The 12,413-nt window shown below is 35.1% G+C and overlaps 1 protein-coding gene and 1 non-coding gene across 2 annotated transcripts in view; both read right to left on the bottom strand.

Annotated features, from left to right (window-relative positions):
- Rev3l (REV3 like, DNA directed polymerase zeta catalytic subunit) overlaps positions 1–12,413 on the bottom strand; it is a 119,185-nt gene that overhangs the window by 102,172 nt on the left and 4,600 nt on the right. The window lies entirely within an intron of this gene.
- LOC115032261 lies at positions 611–742 on the bottom strand. The gene has a single exon (XR_003837907.1). It is a non-coding gene; the product is annotated as a U6atac minor spliceosomal RNA (small nuclear RNA).

Genomic DNA, 12,413 nt, shown 5'->3' with positions numbered 1-12,413 from the left:
AAAAAAAAAAAAAATCTAATTTTTAAGAGATCATGTATAGTTTAGAACACCGAATACTTACAGAAGTCTTACAAAGCTGGGAGTACCAAGACCTGCCATTGTTTGTACACATTCAGTCTCTCCACTGTGAAATCTGAAACCTGCAAGGCTCTACAAGCCCAGGGAGTCTTGAGCATTGGCACCCAACCCTACATTCATCCTATGGTGATGGAGTCGCACTGTCAGGCTGTGATTTAGGTATGTAGGAAACATGAATGAATTTCATAGGACCTGTCCTTAAGATATTTCATTATGTACAAGCAAATGACACAAAATCTGAAACACATGTATTCTGAAGGAGGGATACCAATCTGTATTACATAAGAGAAAATATTTTATTTTGTTCTTAAATTTTATAATTTCAACTGTATTTCAGTATATATGCTTTTTCCTCTGTACTTATACTTTCTTTTTGTTGTTGTTGTTGTTTTTGTTTTTCAGAGATCTGCCTGCCTCTGCCTCCCAAGTGCTGAGATTAGAGGTGGGTGCCATCATCTCCTAGATTGTACTTATGCTAAAATAAAAAATACATGAGACATTTTACACTGTAAAGCCAAAACTAAAAGAGGAAAATAAGGTTATGTTAAATGTATAAAATTATGACATAGGTGCAATGCCTTAACTATATGTGTGTTGTTAGGCCCAAGAGCCTCTTTTATCCCTGTCAAGGGGAGTGCTAAGCTTCTCTCCCATCATATAACACGAAATGTATAAAATGATAAGGATAAAACAACAAAGCAATGGGTTCAGACAGGTTTTTTAAACACAAAGTGACATGACAGAATTAAAATACAGAACAAGCCATAATTTACATTAGGTATCATAGAAGCAATCATGTTTAAAAAGAAACAGAAATAATGACACAGGACAAGAAATATGATTCAAGAGGGAATCAACTAAGAATCCCCTCAAATTACTGCCGAGACGTCTATAACGCTGCCCAAGTGAACTTGCCACAGAGCCACAAGAAAGCAGACATACAACCCTAAAATTAGCATTACAACTTTACGACAATCTAACAGCAACTCTATCACTGTTATATAATGATTTTTATAATGCAGCTTCATTTTTTTTCTAGTAATTCATCTTATTGTAGTTTCGAGTACTAGGAAAGTTTCTTCATTATAAACAGTTTAAAGAACTGCTATAAAAGTCCTATCAGTCAAGAAGCTGTGTGTGTGTGTGTGTGTGTGTGTGTGTGTGTGTGTGTGCGCGCGCACGCCAAATAGCATACACAGAAAAATTAGTAGTACAAAGTAAAACAAAGCAGAAATGGAAAACAAACTGTTCACAACAGACGAGACAAAAATAAATAGAATATACAACATTTAAAAACAAAATTTTAAAATGTCATATTTTCCCTATGTAGCTGTACATTCTAAGATATGGCATCGGTTTAATATCAGCTTTTTTGGAAAGGAAAATCATTGTAGCAAAAGAACACACTGTGAGCTACACTGCTACTCTGAATGTTTTTGTTGTTTGTTTGTTTGCTTGCTTGTTTGTTTTTTGAGACAGGGTTTCTCTGTATAGCCTTGGCTGTCCTGAAACTCACTCTGTAGACCAGGCTGGCCTCGAACTCAGAAATCCGCCTGCCTCTGCCTCCCAAGTGCTGGGATTAAAGGCGTGCACCACCACTACCCCGCCTTAAGTATATTTAAAACTACATTAATTTACAGAAAACATGATAATCTCTCTACTTTTACAGCTTTGAATTCCCTCTTATATTGAGTCCAGGAGAGTTGAATGCTTCATTCCAGATGCTACATAGGAGACAGACATGTCTGCATTCCATGGCTCCCTGAAATCTTACAGAATTTCTACATTATTATTTGATAGTGGGACCATTATTATTTTTCCCAAAATGGCCACATTTTTATTTATCTTTTTTATTATGTGATCAGTGGGAGACTAACAATCAAGTCACTCTAGTGTTGTCTAGTGTTGGGGAAGGGCCAAGTGACTGAAGAAATATTTTGTACTGATTTTGTGTATTTTTGTGTTAAAAATCACAACTGTATATACAATGTGAAATAGGCAAGACTCAAAATAATACTGAACAATTATTCAAATTGACATTAAGTATTTTCTATCTATGCTATATAATCTGATCATCTAAATATAGTCCTTCATCAAAAGAAAAGTCTCAAAATAAAAACAAATCTAGAAGAGGAAAAAAAAAAGACAGGTTATTTTTGAAATTTTTAAATCATATACTTTTAAAGATGAACTCTCCAAATAAGAAATGCCCATGCTGATCTTTTTTTTTTTTTTTTCCATTTCTGTTCCAAGTATTCAGGTATAGCATCATCAAAATGTGTTTGCAAAGGCTCATTTAACACACATACATACACACAAATTTATAAAATTTTTAAAATTACTATTTAAATAAAGAGCATTTGCTGTAAGAACAACTAATAGATACAAGCCAATTTTCCTAATATGTAAAGAACATCTCAGAACCAAGATTTCTTGTTGGAAAACAAGAAAATGAGCAAAAGAGAAATAGTATATTTAAAAAACAACAACAACAAAAACTATATGGACCAGGGATGTAGCTCAGTTGGCAAAGCGCTTTACCAGCTCCAGGTCTGACCCCCAGTACCACAAAACCAGGTCTAGTGGTGAATGGCCATAATTCCAGCACTTAGGAGGCAGGGGCAGGACAGTCAAGTTCAGAGTCACTAAATAGTGAATGCCAGGACAGCCTGTGCTACATGAAACACTTTGTCTAAACATGCTTGTGTGACTCTCAAACAAATGGGAAGACAATATTACTATAATAAATAATACAGGAATCCAGAGACAGATAGATCAGCAGGTAAAGGTACTTGCTATACAAGCCTGGTGCTCAAGTTGGATCCTGGGAACCCACATAAAAAATGAAAGAGAAGACCTGACTCCACAAAGTTGTCTGTCCTCCAACCTATATCATGCATACTGTGAAACATGCATGGGCATAAACACTACTATGGTTTGAATATACTTGGCCCAGTGAGTGGCACTATTAGGAGATGAGGCCTTATTGGAGAAGGTATGTCACTGTAGGCATGGGCTTAAGATCTTCATTCTAGCTGCCTAGAAGCCAGTTTGCTAGCAGCCTTCAGATGAAGGTGTAGAACTCTCAGCCCCCCCCCCGCCCCCCCGGGCCATGCCTGTCTGGATGCTGCCATGCTCCTACCTTGATAATGGACTGAACCTCTGAACCTGTAAGCCAGCCCCAATTAAATGCTGTCCTTATAAGAGCCTTGGTCATGGTGTCTGTAAACAGCAGTAAAACACTAAGTCAAACACATACTGAAGAAGAAAAAAGAGGAGGAGGAAGAAGAAGAGGAGGAGGAAGAGGAGGAGGAGAGATGTACATTGTATTAAGATCCATATTTCCACCCATCAGATTGATGATAAAACACTTGAGAACATAATCTTCAGTATATGGTCTCATTTCTAGTAGCAGTACAGATTAAATAACCTCTATATTATAATTTTTATAATTTAAGAATGCCTGATAAAACATTTTTTTTAAACGTGGCACATAAGATAATATATGGTCTAGGGTCATTTTTTAGAATTAGTTAAGTGTCTGCTTTCTCGGGTCTCTGAAAGCAGACAGGTAACTTTAAGAAACTTAAATGACTGGAGTAGTCTTTTTTACGCTCCCTATTGCCTATCTAATAATACTTTCTGTACAGTTAGTACATGATGTAATAAGTATTTGTGAATGAGACACAGAGAATAGAACAAAAACACAAAGAATGACATGAACCATAAAATATATTACTTACATAAACACCTCCAGCTGAGAGTATAGCTCAGTGACAAAACATGTCTATCACACAGGGTTTAAACCCTAATATTATTATTAAAAAACTGTAAAAGTACTACTTAGTTTTAAAAGGTGGTAATATCATACTGTTAGCATACTTTGGGAAAATGAGTCAGCCAGCAACAGTATAAGCAATTATAATAATGACACCTAATTAGCCATACATCCTTAGGAAACCCCTAAAGACAAACCCTGTGATTTGTTTTGGACTATCAAACAAACAAACAAACAAACAGAAAACAATATGGGGCTTGCCTTTACTTGTTGCTCCTGTAAATTCTGGTGCTAACTTCAGGTGAAGTGTCATGGCTATCTTCCTAGAAACACATGGTTCTATGGCACCCAGCCAACATCCAGTACTAAGTTCCACAGCAAATAAATATTTTTTGACTAACCACTTGGCCTATCCACTGATGGCAGACATATAAGCAAGCCCATAGAGAAGCAGTAACAGAAATGTTTTAACTAATAGATGCCCAGAATCATAGATTAATGCAGCTATTTCTTGACAAGTTTCAGGGGGACTGTTGTACAGCAAAAGTTAGTAAAAGTAGGTATGAAAATAAGACTTCTGATCAAATAAAATTCCACTTTACTTTTTCTGGTTTTTTAGCTCCACAGTTCCCACTGTCTATGGAGGACTGGTTCCAGAGTCCCTACTCTTCTACCTCAGATATTCAAGTACTTATGTAAAGTGGAGTGGCACTTGTAAATGGCCTATCTACAGCATCCCCTGCATTGTAAATAACCTCTGGATTACTTAATAGTACCAAATACAATATAAATTCTAAGTAAACATCTGCTACCTTCAATTATTTAAGAAATAACAATGAAAAAAAAAAAGTCTGCACACATACAGCATGGGTGCAATTGTTTTTCCCCACAAGTACTTTCTCAGGCTGGATGAATCCAGATATAAAACCTACAGATATGAAGGTCTGACTATAGATTCACATACTACTTGCTTAATTATACTAAACTTATAAAAGTATTTTCTATTTGATTAACTGTAAAGTCCAATTTCCTTATAGAAACATTTACATAGAGTACTTCAGTCTAAATGATCATGGAATGTTGAATGTTGTTTAGAAGAAAAGGGGTCAATAGGAAGACCAAGTGCACTGTTACTGTGGAGGGACATGTGCACAGTCACTGTCAGATACCAACAGTAGCTATTACTGTATTCGGAAAACTCTTTACCTTGCTTCCGTACTTGCTTTGTCTAGTGGGTAATAGGTTAGCACCATTCTCACGTGCCCTCACTTGCTATGAGGCCAACATGCTCCACTCTCAGATGGAAGTCAATTAGCCTCCTCAACTCTCATTTCCTCCAGTGTAAAGTGGGAAAGCAGTACTTGTTTTTACAAATATAAAGACTAAATTACTTGGAAAATGGCATACAGTAAAGATCAATAAGAAGCCCAAAATTTGATACTAAAAATAATAGTAAAACAATTAACTAACATATGTTTTCTATTTTTAAAACCTTAAGTATAATCAACCAAAATATGATTTTTCTGATTTTGCGGGGGGGTGGGGGGGACACTTAGAAATATATTCACAAATATACGCTGAAGACAATTGAAACATTAGCGAATAATGAATCACTTGGCCTATATTCCTCAATCTTAAATAGGTTTTAAAACCAGAGGCTTCATTTTTTTGTATGTGTACTATAAATTCATAAAAGGCAAAAACAATCAAAGCAATAAATCCCTTTGATAAGTCACCTTTATTTTGACATTGGCACATGATTTTAATATGTTCTACCATAATTTATGTATTTTTTAAAGCATTACTAATGGCTTTGGAAAATAAGGTTCCTTCAAAGAAATACAGTTAGCCTAACCTGTAGCACTGAGAAACTATAGTTACTCCCTAATGGTTTACCACTGCCCCCTTTCAAGGAAAGACCAGACATGGACATTTATTTCCCTGCCCTACATAAAACAAGTTTTTGGTTTTTTTAAGTTATGCCTGGATAGGTGATTATAAAAATTGGCCAACTTTTAAGAGGTGTTTTAAATAGGTAATTATCTCATCTATAGACATGAGTCACTGATCAACTACAAAGACCATACCCACAGTGTGCAAGGGATCTTACACTAATGTGAGGAATACAGAAACGCTACACAAGTACATTTTCCAGTTCACTTCAATTTGAACATTTTAAAGAGCACATATGAGGAAACAAGAAGATTCTAGAGACAAGTATTTAAAAGGGTAACATTATGCTACTATATATGGCAGACATTTGCTGGGTTTTTGGTTTTTTTCCCCCCCTGTTAATCCTGTGAGGTAGAAATCATTAAAATTTGTTTTGCAGAAAAGGAGATTAAGGTACATAAAAGTAACGTAACTTGCCCAGGGAATCTCAGCACGGAAGGCAGTAGGACAGGAGTTATCTGGGGGTGAGGGGTTACCTGAGGATAGTGCTATGTGGCTATTTCTACAAACAAAATTCAAGGCAATAAGTCCTTTAATAGCTGTGTGGGAAAGGGGCAGGCTTAAGAAAACCAAGGAGATAAATTTTGGGAGTGGTAGAAGGAGCCAGAGGCTTAAAGAATGTGTTATCTGAGTTGTTATTTTAAGGATAAGTACCAACTTCAATGCCAAGGATCACCCACCCCCCTTACCCCCAATATATTAACCAAAATAAATTACTTACTTGAAATTGAGAAAAACAATTTTGAGAGTAATCTTCCTCAGATATATTATTCCATAGTTTTAAAACAAATAATATGATGACAGTTTAATTTTTAGGATGCTTTTATGTGGCTTGTCTTGGTTTTTATTCTGAAATGAAATTTAGATTAGTCATTTTCTTGTTCTGAGAAACTAGGAGTATGCCAACATGTTTTAACTTTACATTCTTTCACATAGCAACATGTATTCTTACTTACAAAGCCATCTATTTCACATCTTAAACAAACCTAATTTAATATATAAGTTATTTTTTAAGTGTAAATATATGTATATGCAAACTAAAATATTTCTTTTAATTCTTGTTATACTTTCTTGGCAATGGTAAGACGTATAAGAAAAAATAGAAAACTTTTACAAACTGTCAAATATCAGACATGGCATTTCTGAAGTAACATTTATTTGTTAATATAGTTAATGTTCTCTGAACCCAAAGAAAATTCAATAATTACCCCCAAGGAAACTGATTTCAAATTCTTAGTATTTCCCAAACCTCTCACCTAAAGCTACAATAGAACTGGCCAGAAGATACATGTGAATCACTGCCCACTGATAATGACTGCCATGTGCTTCAGAAGTCACTCTGCTGAACATACGCAATTTCTGCTGCAGAAAACAGTCCAGTTTCACAATACTAATTAAGCAACCAGAGTTTTCATTTAAATAATTTGAAATACTTTTTAAAAAATTCTGTTAGAACCAGAAGAAACATGGGAATCTTCAAAACAATAATTTTTTTAAAATCGCCCAAAGGTTAAAGGATTGTAACTGGGAGTCTGATTTTATTTCTAATTTGTTCTGGTCTCCTAATGCATCTGCATCATGTTTGGACAGTGAGTATCTTTCTGATCTTCTAAAATACCCATTTCTGTATTCTTTATATTTGCATGGCAATTGCAAGTTAATATAATTATTCATAATTGTATCCAAAGTTGACTGTATCTTAAGTCACATTATTTCCTCTTATTTAATATCACGCTAGTGTTAAAACAGCAGCTAGGTAACAAAGTAACACACACTGCATAGCATATCACATATCACACTCCTTACATTCATAAATATTCCTTTGAAACAACTAAAGCTGATGGCAACCAACACTATTTAAATGCAACCTACTTAAACTGCAATCTTTTTTTTTTCTTCTTTTTTTTTTCTTTATATTAACTGAATGAAAAGCCAGAACAAAATGCATTCCAGCAAAGGAATCTGAGAAGTCTGATACATTTTTGATTATGTCTAATTCTAATATTGATTTTCATTTATAGGTGTCCTAAATTCTTCGTTATATGTTTTACTTATTCTTAAAGAACAGTCATCACACACACACAAAGCTTACTCAAATCTATTCTCTCCTCTTCTAGACACAGTTTCAAACTATGTAAAAGAAATTAGTAATTCTTCCAGTGTTCTGTATTTCATCTTTCAATTGTCATCAATAGCGTCTCATTATAGCCCTTCAAATTTGAGAGAGAAAGGGACAATGTGAAGTAGTGAGATCTGTCACGATTCACAGTTTTCATATCTTGACCCATACTAACCAACTACTGGACACAGCCTGAAGATGTCTGTCTAAAACTCATGTGTGAATATTTATATGTATCATATATAGTATATGCATGCATTACCATACACAGTTTCATACACACACACATATATAAGGATGTCAAAAATGGTGTTTTTCCACCCTCACTATGATACTGGTAGTGAACACTTTGGACAGCAGAAGAATACACAGAATATCTGCATGGTGGTTAGTGAAAAATATACATAAAGAAAAGTTAAGATTTAGAGTATTACAATAGATATCCTTTGATATATATATATGTATATATGTGTGTATATATATATACATATATATATAATGCAAAAATTCATATTATGTGTAAATTGTAAATCCAAACTTCACATCAAGAATGATTTTTTAAAAGGGACACACATCTTCTATTAGATAGCTACCTTGCAGCCATCTAAGATGGTCCACCAATGCACACGGCAAGCATTGGCCCTAGAGATGGTCCTTCCCCGACCTGTCTCTAGCGCCCCAAGCACCTTCTGCTTCCCTGTCATCATCAGTGAGATGCGCCTTGCACTGGATGGCATGCTCCTCAGGTACTCTGAATACAAGCTCAGAGTAGCTCCAAAAATCTCTATTCCTCAAGAAACAGCTGTGGCTTACGGCTGATGTCATTCCAATTAGTGAAGCACTTTAACACACTTCAGGTATCTAATAAAAACATTACTCATCCTGGTATTTATTAGTACCCCCCAAAAGCCTCCTTTTTGGATTCTCTAATTCACTATGGCCACTCTCCAAGGAGCTACACCCATCAATTAAAGGCTCCGATTAAAAGATCACTAACAAAATAAAATGTTAAACAGCACTGTAACAATCATTTTGCAACTGTTCACAGCAATTATTAAGACCTGTTCCTTCTCTTCTGCTTTACTCATTCCTGTAGCTACAACTTAACCAGTTTTAATCACTGGTGGTAACTACTATCACAATTTAGTTCTGAAGTCAGTAGTACATATGCATTGCACTGTTATCTCTATCTAAAACATACTCCAGTCCTTCACTTTGCCCTTTTCCTCTTAAGACATGGCACTACTGCTGCACAGGCATTATTTTATCACAGTGCTGCCACAGATAATCTTATATTCCATTTGACACATATGCAAAATGGGAAATATAAAAGCCTTCGGTGGGACTGCTGGTTTGTAATAAAAGCGCACTTCTAATTTTGAACCTTTCCAAATGGCTTTACATGGGGCCCAAGGACTTTATGATCTCATCACCAATGTCTGAAACTGCCACTTTCTTCACCATTCTCAACTTATCCTAAGTAGCTTTGCAAATATGACAGATGATGAAATATGCTGCAGCCATAATTATAACTGTATAAGGCATATTATATACATATACTACTTTTCACATGAATTATCTTTGTTCACTTCTCTATTGGTAGGAGCTATTTATTGGGAAAAAAGCGGGCCCTTTTCAAAAGTACAAATGAGCTTACAAGTTTTATTTTCCTTTTACCTTGTGTTTTTTCCAAAAATGGAGTTTTATTTGTGTTATAAAATTCAGAATCTAGCTGGGCAGTGGTGGCGCACGCCTTTGATCCNAGCACTTGGGAGGCAAAGGCAGGTGGATTTCTGAGTTCGAGGCCAGCCTGGTCTACAGAGTGAGTTCCAGGACAGCCAGGGCTACACAGAGAAACCCTGTCTCGAAAAAACAAAAAGAAAATTGAGAATCTAGCTTCAGTTTTTTCATACTCTGAAAGCCATTCATCATTCCTAAACCACATCAAAAATATGATCCTGTTCCTTATTTCACATGTTTTTGACAACTCTGGAAGACAACTTATTTTTTGATCAGAATAGTAGCAATCTATCTACAAAGATCATTATTTAATAATCATTTCTCAACTATAAATCAAAAATAGTATCTTTGTTTTAAAGTGCTAACACATATGAATTCATTTCTGAGTTTTACTCTGTTGCATTACTATTGTGTGTCAAAACCATCTTAAGTCCTGGAGCGAGAATTCAGCTGGAGCACTCACCTGGTATGCACAAGCCCCAGCGTCTGACACTCATTACAAGAAAGCACACTTTCAGACACCTACTCCCACATTTTAAAATTAAAACAACTTCACAAACAAATAGATATGTCAATCTAAAAATTGTTAGTTTGCTTTACAAAAAATGCTTTTGACATTTTCTCAGTTAATAATCAAGATCAAAACACCATAATGCAATTAATTATGCACTTTAGTGGATATTTATTTTGGAGACCCAAATGAGTCTCATACCTTTCCCTTACTATGCTTCTGAAACCCATCTAGAAAACTGGCTTTTTCTTAACAAACATGTGAGCAGTCTTTTACAAACTATTAAGTCAATATATGTTATCTGCAGAAAAATCTGAAAAATACAGAAGACTTTCTACAGAGAACCAACCTTTATATTTCAATAAATAAAATTTTCTGCATTTAAATGATTATTTTGTAAGCTAATATTTTCACAACAGTTATATAATCTAAAACATGATTTAGGAATGAATGTTTTGCTGGAATATGCTCCATTTATGAAGTGACTTCCCATTTGTTAGATATATGGGTTATTTTCTGTGATGACTATCATCCATTGATTAGTTTTTGCAATGAATGCTCATGCTTCAAGCACGCTGGTAAGTATAGGTCTATAATTGTGAACAACAACAAAAACCATTACTAGCATTTTGGAGGTTACAATGAGGAAAAACTAAGTATTAATCTCCAACATATACAGAATAATAAACTTCTAGGTTGGGAAGGCTTCCCTGAGGAAAGATAAACTGGAGTTTTAGAAGAAGACAAAATCTTCTACTCAGAGGGAACAGCAAGTACAAACCCCTCATTGTGGGAGGAGCATAGCAAGAAGGGGCTAACATAATGCCAATATGGCTGGAATACAAAGAGCAAGGCAAGAACATGGCTCAAGCCATGACTGAACAGAAAAGTAGGGCCACAGTATGCAAGCCCTTGTAGACAGGTGATTGACACCACATTAAGACAAGGAATTTTGTCTGTATTCTAAATATAACTGAAAGCTACTAAAGCATATAGGGTGATGTAATCAGGATTAAATTTTGGAAAAAATCTGATTACAGTGTAGTAATCAGATTAGCAGGGGCAGAGTAGATTGGGATTAAATCAAGATTAGGAGGCCATTGTAGTAAATGCTATCAAAAATGCTAGGAGCTTACACTAGGATGGTGATGGAATAATGAAAAGTAGATGGATTCAAAAGATAATCAGATTTGCCAAAAAGATTTATATTCATCGATTAAAATCCCTGAAACTAGAATTAATGGGTCAAAAGGGAACATTTTAATGCACCAGTTCCTGGTATATTGGAATACATTGCTAAGCTGCCCTACAGAGAGAAGTTTTCCTCATTTGTAAATTACTTTGTAACTGTTCCTCTATTCAGAATATTTAATTCTTAAAATTTTTAGATTACTTGACCCATACTTCCTTCACGAAGCCTTCCCTGGATTTCCCTGTCAGGGTGGTCATCAAGTCCTCCTTTTGGAGTCATCACTATATCCTACATTTCTGCATTAGCCTAATAATTTTATGTTCAATTTATATTTTCATATTTGTTGCTTCCTGTTTTCTGAGTTGGTGGTGGGTAATCCTGCTTTAACAAAGGCACAGAGAATAGGTTGATACACACATAGTAGCTTCTCCATCCTGTTCTAGACAAAAAGAGGGTCCCTGCCTGCTCCTAATGTGCTGATCTGACTTTAGTCAAATATAGTATGTAAAACTGGTAAAGCTTTTTATTCAGGACTTAAAATACAAATTAAAGTGGACAACTTCATTTGTGATTAGCATGACTAGATCTGTGCGCTCCAAAAGAAATCTCTAACAATTATAACTTGAATAGGTCTTACATGATCTTAAAATATTTTTGAATGTTTAGCTAAAAGAATGAACAAGATTCAAATTTTTTTATAATCTGAGTTAAGCGTAATCATTTACAAAATCATACTCATTTCAAATATATTTAATAATCTACCAGTTATAATAGTTCATTACAGCTAGGTTTATAAAATATAAGAATAAATCAATCAAGTAAGCACCTATAATTCATGTAGAATTCCAGAATTATATAAAAAAAAGGAACTCACCAGATTTCATGTTGCGATCTACAACAATCTATACAACTATTCACCAAATAGGAGGAAAATGTACAAGAAAGTAGTAGTAAACTGGGCGTGGTGACACACGCCTTTAATCCCAGCACTTGGGAGGCAGAGGCAGGCAGATTTCTGAGTTCGAGGCCAGCCTGGTCTACA

The sequence above is a fragment of the Mus caroli genome, chromosome 10, assembly GCF_900094665.2.
Source record: "Mus caroli chromosome 10, CAROLI_EIJ_v1.1, whole genome shotgun sequence".
Classification (NCBI taxonomy): domain Eukaryota; kingdom Metazoa; phylum Chordata; class Mammalia; order Rodentia; family Muridae; genus Mus; species Mus caroli.
Note: the sequence above shows the minus strand (reverse complement) of the source record. Positions and strands in the feature narration are given on the sequence as shown.